Source organism: Piliocolobus tephrosceles, chromosome 2 (genome assembly GCF_002776525.5).
Source record: "Piliocolobus tephrosceles isolate RC106 chromosome 2, ASM277652v3, whole genome shotgun sequence".
In the NCBI taxonomy this organism is placed as follows: Eukaryota; Metazoa; Chordata; class Mammalia; order Primates; family Cercopithecidae; genus Piliocolobus; species Piliocolobus tephrosceles.
Window position 1 is genome coordinate 147,699,727 of NC_045435.1, and position 8,606 is coordinate 147,708,332.

At 38.5% G+C, this 8,606-nt stretch overlaps 1 long non-coding RNA gene across 1 annotated transcript in view; it reads right to left on the minus strand.

Moving 5' to 3' along the window:
- Nucleotides 1-323: 323 nt before the first annotated feature.
- Nucleotides 324-8,606, minus strand: part of LOC111539480 — a 33,776-nt gene continuing 25,493 nt past the window's right edge. The window contains exon 3 of the long non-coding RNA XR_002730690.1: nt 324-407. This is a non-coding gene — a long non-coding RNA (uncharacterized LOC111539480). The remainder of the gene's footprint in view (nt 408-8,606) is intronic.

Here is an 8,606-nt window from a genome sequence, read left to right on the forward strand (position 1 = left end):
ATAACTGTGACATTTTGCAAATGTTTCAACCCTCAGCATAGCTAATTATGCTTCCTAGGGCTTTTCCTAGAGTTTTCTTGACAATTTGAATTAGTGATGAATTACTTGCATATTTCTTCTGATTACACACGAAATCAAATCTTCTTTCTTCTAGTGTTTTTCTCCCTCTACTTCTTTCCTAATTATCTGGACTAATCAGAAATAACACTGACATCTAATCGCATTTCTAAGAAATACGTGATATATAATTTTTATACACACATGTCAGACTTACCAAATTCATCTTCCGACTCTAGGAAAGATAGTCTTGTGGTCTATTTTATGTTCAAATTATCTTTATAAATTATATTTTTTTATGTAATTCCATCTTTTCATCCCAAGTAGGACTTCTCAGAAATCTCCTTGGACTGAAAGAAGTAATAGTTATTGAAATACAGTATTTCAAAAAAGATGACAAATACACAACATAGAAAAGAGAAAGAGAAAAAAACTGGCAGAATAACAATAGAGGCCTCTTACTCCCATTATTTAAGCCATAGAAATTCTAGTTACACTTTCATCTGGCATCTCAATTGAAGCTCTTTAAGGCATTCAGCATGTCAACCTTCTCAGGATGTTTCTTCATTCTAAGGAAAAGAGTAACGTGCATTTCAGAAGTGTTCACTTTTTAAAAATTCATTTCTGAAAAGAGATGCTAGCCGTTTCTGACTTCGTTTGTAGTCAAATGTAAGGTCCTTAATGCTCCCTGTCTCCTGGGATAATTAGCTAGACAAGTAATTTAAAATAACACAAATGCCAAAGAAGAACAATAAGAAAACTGGCCATTTTCGCTGGGTGAGTTATGGCTCCTAATGTCTCTGCTGTCATTTGGAATGTGTGAACCATGCTGGTAAATAAATGAAAAAGCCATAGGTGGCCACACAATCACAATGGTCAGCGGCAGGACAATGAGTAAGGGAGAATAAGCTGGATCAGGGAACAAAGAAAGAGACTAGAGGCAAAATGAACTTCTTTCTTTCCATTAATCACAAGACTCTGTGCCTCTTTCTTCTCTATGACATACAATTTCCCCCTAAATCTCAGACTGATATCTAAGAATAAAAAGTGCATTTTAGTCTGGAGTTATTTTGCCACCAACCAGAGGACCAGTTACCCATAGAAACAGGGGCTGCCAGATTCTCACAGCTGCCCAGAATCAGCAGCTATGAAAAAGAGAAGCCTGCTGGTTTTGCTGTCCTGTACAGGAGAGGGGCAGTTTCATTACAGACACCTCCAAGGTAAGTTGGAAGTGAGAATGGGTTGACTCCAAACAGAGCTGGAGAGAGAATCTACCATGTACTAATGACAAGAGAAAAATAAAGTCAATAAAATAAAGAAATAAAGAAAAGCAAAGTCACATGTAGCTCCAAGAATCTTGCCTGCAAGAATCTTATTTCAATATATATAAATTGGGTTTTTATTTTCTCAGTTTCTCTACCACTATTTTTTTTTCATACAGTAGGCCACGTGTGTGTACACTGAATAAAAGAATGGGATGTGGTCAGCTTCTCCCTAGTCAAGCTTCAAATATTTACTGATGCTGGAGCTTATCAATGCTTACAGAAATTGTTTGGAGTTGTAAAAACATTCAGGGATATAGATCTGTCGAAGAATATTAATTTATGTGAAGAGATAGACACAGTATATTGCTAAATTAACAATACAGTAAAAGTATATTGCTAAATGAAAAACAACAGTACACAAAACCTAGTTATACTACGTTAACATTTTAGTTACAATTATATATTCAAATATTTATTGAGCATCTATTATATGCCTGTCACTATTAAATTCATAACAATCTTTTGCCCTTGAAGATTAAATGGGGAGGAAGTAGAGAAGCAACAATGACAATAAATAATAGATATGATAAAATAAGTACATTAGATAGTCTGTTAGAAAATCCTAAATTCTGTTAAGAAAAGCACAGTAAAGCAGGACAATGGGGACTGGACATGAGAATTGGAGGTGCGGATAAAATGTGGAAATGGGCTGCAGTTTTAAATAGCATGGTCAGGATAGGCAATTTTTGAATGTGGGATTTGAGCACAGACTAGAAGGCAAGGAGGTATGAGGGAGATTACCCCACTTGGAAAAGACAGCCAGAGCAAAGTCCTGAAGGTGGGTGTGCCTGGGGTGCATAAGCAACAGCAATGAGGTAGGTGTGTCTAAAGAAGAGAAAACAAGTGAGAGAAAAGAAAGTTAGATAGGTACTAAAGGGATCAGATGATATGGGTCCTTATATGACAAATGTAGCTTTTTTTTATATTAATACTAGAAAGGCACAAGCTAAAATAATTTTCCATTTTGCTGTTTTAGAATTGCAAATAATTTATATTTTCATTGTTCTTTTCTGTGTACTGGTTTAATGATTAGGAAAAGAAGTTATCATAAGAAACAATTTTAACAAAATTTAGAATAAATTCAAGCTATGCTAATCCCTCATTCCCTATCACTGCTATGAGGAGGGTATACCTTAAAAGTTCAGGCTATGGGCTGGGCACAGAGGCTCACACCTGTAATCCCAGCACTTTGGGAGGCCTAGGCAGGCAGATCACGAGGTCAGGAGATCGAGACCATCCTGGCTAACACGGTGAAAAGCCGTCTCTATTAAAAATACAACAAAATTATCCAGGCGTGGTGGCGGGTGCCTGTAGTCCCAGCTACTTGGGAGGCTGAGGCAGGAGAATGGCGTGAACCCGGGAGACAGAGCTTGTGGTGAGCCGAGATCGTGCCACTGCACTCCAGCCTGGGCAACAGAATGAGACTCTGTCTCAAAGAAAAAAAAAAAAAGTTCAGGCTATGAGCACACATCTTGCAAGCCACAATCTTTCTCCCCATAACATAGAAGATAAAAGAGAATAAATAGTCTCATGCAGCTCAAAGATCAGAGCTCACCCACACCAGGGCTGCTGCTCGTTACAACCAGTGTCTCTAGTGGTTTCATCTGACAGACTCAGTGCCCTGCCATCTAGGCCTGTGACAGTCCCATCTGACCAATTCCTGCCTTAGTTGCTCCATTCAACAAACACTGACTGAGCACATATTATCAGGAATATGATCTCTGCCGCAGTGGGCCCAAAACCTAAGAGATATCCGCTAAACCAACAATTCAGTAAACTGTAATAAAAGATACAATAAAGGTAAATAGGGGGTGTCCCCAGAAGAATAGCCTGAGCATGATGTGGGAAGGATAAGAAAGTCTTCCAGGAAGGGAATGGCTGAGGTCAATCTTAAAGGATAAATGGGAATGAGGCAGCAGGATGAGTGGGCAGGCAACTTGGCAGAGAAGACAACTTCTGCAAAGGCACAAAAACAAAAGACAGATGTGTTTCTCAGACATTAACGTGAATATAAATCACTAGAAGATGTTAAAATGTAGGTTTGAGTTCAGGAGGTCAGGGTGAGGCCTGAGATTTTGCATTTCTAACAAATTCTTAGGTGTTGCCAACACTGCTGGCTGAAGGACCATACCGGCTGGATGGGGACCACGCTTTGCAATACTGGAACTAGAGCGGTGTGTTTCCAAACTTTGCTGTATATTGAAATAATCTGGAGACTTTTTGAAAGTACTGATGCCTGGGTCCATTCTCAGACATTCAGATACAGTGGATCTGAGATGCAACTTGCACATTAGAGTTTTTTAAGTCTCTCCCAGGTGGTCCTATCATGCAGCAACATTTGGGAATCACTGACATTCAAAAAAACAAAAGAGGTTCCAATTCCTGTGGGGAATTGGAAGGAAATGTAATGGGTGAGGTCAGCAGGTGCCAATCAAAAAGATCCCCCAAATTGTCACACTGGGAAGTATGGAGATATACATCTCATCTCTTGAATAGCTAATAAATTCTCAAAACTATTATGTGAAAATCCAAACTCCTGATTTTCACTCCCCCCACATAAACATCATAAAAAGCTTTGCGCCTTGTTCAGTCTTTCCCATCTCAGTAAATCTCAGCTTTTCCTTCCTGGTACTCAAGGAGTCTTCCTTGAAGCCTACTCCCCATATCCAAACTAGCAGTAAATCCTATCAGCTTTACCTTCTAAATACATCCAAAACTGTCTGAGATTTCTTCAAAATAATATGGTAGGAGGATTGAATGGGTAATAAACAAGAGAAAATTGGTCCTGGGTTACTAATTTTTTTGAAGTTGGACGGGTTTCTTATATTCTTCTCTCCACTTCCATATATGTTCTATATTTTCCACCATGAAAAGTTTGCATATGTATTTTTACCACCTTTGTCACTACTGCAAAGGTCTAAGCCACTCCCAGCTCTTAGGTGGGTTATGGCAAATGCTCCTTAATTGCCTCCTAAGCCCTTTCTAACAGCTTTCAGTCTTGCCCAATTTCCAGCTATTCCCCACAAAGCAACAGAGGTATCCAGTTCAGTAGACTCATATTACTCCTCCGCTCAAAACTTTCCAATGGCTTCCCAACTCACTCACAACAAAAACTAAAATCCTCACAATAGTCCGTAATCTGCACGGCCCCGTACCATTTCTTTTTACCTCTTCGATGTTATTCTCTACTTATTTCTTCACTTTAAAGATACAAGCCTTCCTACTTTTTCTTCAAAACCGCAAGACGTTTCCCCTCCTTGTTGCCTGTGAGGTGATTGCTACATCCACCTGGAATGCTTTCCTACTAGATATCCTCATGGCTTGTTCTCACCTCCTTCAGGTCCTCATTCAAATACCATTGCCTTTGTGAAACTTTCCTGACTTTTCCATTCTCTTTGTTTTTAACTGACATATAATAATTGCACATATTTATGAGGTACAGTGTGATGTTTCAATGTGTATATGTATTTTGCAATTACGGAATGAGACCACCACTTCTCCTGTTGTCCTTCCCTGCTTCTCCCCCACCTCCCCTTTTCCCTAGTTTATAAGACAGGAGAAAAGGGAGAAAGCAAAAAGTTGGAAAGAAACAGAAGTAAGATAACTAGCTAGACAACTTTGGCGCCACCACCTGTCCCTGGTGGTTAAAATAATAATAATAATATTAACCCCTGACCAAAATACTGGTGTTATCTGTAAATTCCAGACATTGTATGAGAAAGCGCTGTAAAACTTTTTGTTCTGTTAGCTGATGTATGTAGCCCCCAGTCATGTTCCTCACGCTTACTTGATCTATCATGACCTTTTCACATGGACCCCTTAGAGTTGTAAGCCCTTAAAAGGGCTAGGAATTTCTTTTTCAGGGAGCTCCGCTCTTTAGACATGAGTCTGCTGATGCTCCGGGCCGAATAAAAAACCTCTTCCTTCTTTAATCCGGTGTCTGAGGAGTTTTGTCTGCGGCTCATCCCACTACACAATGATCAATCAGGGTGATTAGCATACCCATCACCTCAAACACTTGTCATTTCTTTGTGGTAAGAACAATCAAACTCCACTCTTCTAGCTATTTTGAAGTATGCAATAGATTATTGTTGACTATAGTCACCCTACTATGCAATAGAACACCAGAACTAATTTCTCCTACCTGTTACTTTGTACCTGTTGACCAACCTCCCACCATTCTCCTTCCCTGTACTCTCCCCCAGTTTCTGGTAACCACTATTCTACTCTCTACTTCTATATAAGATCACTTTATTTATATCTCACATATGAGAGAGATTTTTGTTTGTTTGTTTGTTTTTTGTTTGTTTTTGCGACAGAGTCTCGCTCTGTCGCCAGGCTGGAGTGCAGTGGTGCGATCTCGGCTCACTGCAACCTCCACCTCCCAGGTTCAAGCGATTCTCCTGCCTCAGCCTCCAAAGTAGCTGGAACTACAGGCACATGCCACCATGCCCAGCTAATTAGTAGAGATGGGGTTTCACCATGTTGGCCAGGATGGTCTCAATCTCTTGACCTCATGATCCGCCCGCCTCGGCCTCCCAAAGTGCTGGGATTACAGGCGTGAGCCACCGTGTACGGCCCAGTATCTGTTGTTCTGTACCTCACTTATTTCACTTAATGTCCTCTAGGTTGATCCATGTGGTTAAAAGTGACAGAAACTTATTCTTTTTATGGCTGAATCATATTCCATTATGTATATACACCACATTTTATCGATTCATCCATTGGTGGATATTTGTATATTTAAATTGATTCCATATCTTGGCTATTATGAATAGTGCTGCAATAAACATTGCAGTGCAGATATCTCTTTGACGTACTGATTTCATTTCCTTTGGATATACACCAGTAGTAGGATTGTTGGATCACATAGCAGTTCTGTTTTTAGTTTTCTCTTATTTTTCTATTTTTTGCATAGACAGGGTTTCACTATTTTGCCCAAGCTGGTCTTCAAGCAATCTTCCCTCCTCAACCTCCCAAAGTGCCAGAATTACAGGAATGAGCCACCACATCCACCCTTATGTGTAATTTTTTGAGGAATCTCCATACTGTTTTCTATAATACATCTCCCACCAACAGCGTACAAGAAGAGTTCCCCTTTCTCCATATTTGAGTTAACATTTGCTATTTTTCATCTTTTTGATAATAGCCATTCCAACTGGGGTGAGGTAATGGCTCATAATGGTTTTGATTTGCATTTCCTTAATGATTAGCGATGTTAAGGATTTTTTTCAGGTACCTGTTGGGCATTTGTAGGACTTCTTTTAAGAAATATTTATTCAGAGATTTTGCCCATTTTTGATCGAATATTTTTTGCTATTGAGTTGGGTTTCTTAGGTATTCTGAATATTAACTTCTTAATTAATGCATAGTTTATAAGCATTTTCTCCATTTCTGTAGGTTCACTCTTCACACTCTGTCGATTGTTTCCTTTGCTGTGCAGAAGCTTTTCAGTTTGAGGTAGTCCCATTTGTCTATTCGTGCTCTTCTTACCTGACCTTTTGACATCTTTTCCAAAAAGTCCTTGCCCAGGATTATCTTATAACTGATTTCTCTATTTTTAATCTGAAGCCCTGCCTCTAGTACGACCTCTCCTGCATTTCTTTTCACATGCATTTATCATGATCTATCATAATACTTTTTACATATTAATTCCGTCATTTTCTAACTCCTCTTTATTGAGCCTTATCCTGCCCTCTCATAGGCAATTAGAGTGTATGTTCTATAAAAACAATGATTTTTGTGTTTTAATGCCCTATATTTCAAATTCCTTGAACATGTCTCTTGGTAGATGGTAGTTACTCTATAAATATTTGTTGACTGATTGAATGGATCAATCAATCAACTAACATTTGTCTCCCTGTTAGATAAGAGACTTCTACCCCACATAAAGTACTTAGCATCATGTACCACAATATCAAGAGATCATAGCTCCTATTATAATATATATTTCCCTGCAGCAGGGGTGAGCAAGCTTTTTCTCTGCAAAGGGCCCACCTTTTCTTTCAAGTCATACAATCCTCTCTGTTACAACCACTGAACTCTGCCACTGTAGAAGGATCAGTTATAGATTTTTAAAAGGGCATGATTGTGTTGGAGTGAAACTTTATTTACAGGTTTAGCCCATAGGCCATAGTTTGCCAGCCCCTGCTTTATAACAGAGATTCCCAATTTCATTACTTAAATATGTGCAAAAGATTTGCCTATCTCATGTCAAGTAATGCAACCAAAAGCAATAGAAATAACCAAATCCCACAGAATAGGTAATATGACTTCAAATAATAAAAGACTGATGTGACCAACTAATTCAAGACTATCATTAAGGCAGTTTGGCATAGCTTAATAGCACTTGGCATTTTTTAGAAATAATGGTGCACCTGATAGTTGGTGAAGTTTTATGAAATATTCTTTTATGCCTAAAATATCTACAATTGTTTCTACTTCTTGCACTGAAACTTGACTAACATAGCACACATTAATCTAACTTGCCCAGAATAATTCACCTACATTCTGTCTATAGTATTCCTCTGATCTATCAGTAAATTACATGTATGTCTGTGTACATGCATACATATCTGTGTGTATAACTTTCTCTTTTGAAAAGTTTAATTCATAAAGCCACACTTCTTAATATAATTATTTAAAATTGTTTTGATTATCTGTTTTAGAATATTTTCAGGTTAGTAAGCAAATTTAGAATGCCTATTTATAGAATATGTTTTATCTATTTTTTATTATTAATAAATAATTTATTATTAATAAAAACCAAGACTATTTGCCTAACTCTAGCTTTCCTACTTTCCTCTATGATGACTAGTACTGGCTCAGTGATCTAAAGTGCTACTTCTTTCAATATTATGAAAATGTACCAATTAGGCCAGGCACGGTGGCTTCCACCTGTAATCTTACCACTTTGGGACGCTGAGGTGGGCAGATCACTTGAGCTCAAGACCAGCCTGGGCAAAATGGTGAAACCTGATCTATACAAAAAATATAAAAATTAGCTGGGTGTGGTGGCATATGCCTGTAGTCCTAGCTACTTGGGAGGCTGAGGTGGGAGGATCACTTGAGCCTGGGAAGCAGAGTTTACAGTGAGCCAAGATCACACCACTGCACTCCAGCCTGAGTGACACAGTGAGACCCTGTGAAGGAGAAAAGAAAGAAAGAAATAAAGAAATAAAGAAAGAAAGAAAGAAAGAAAGAAAGAAAGGAAGGAAGGAAGGA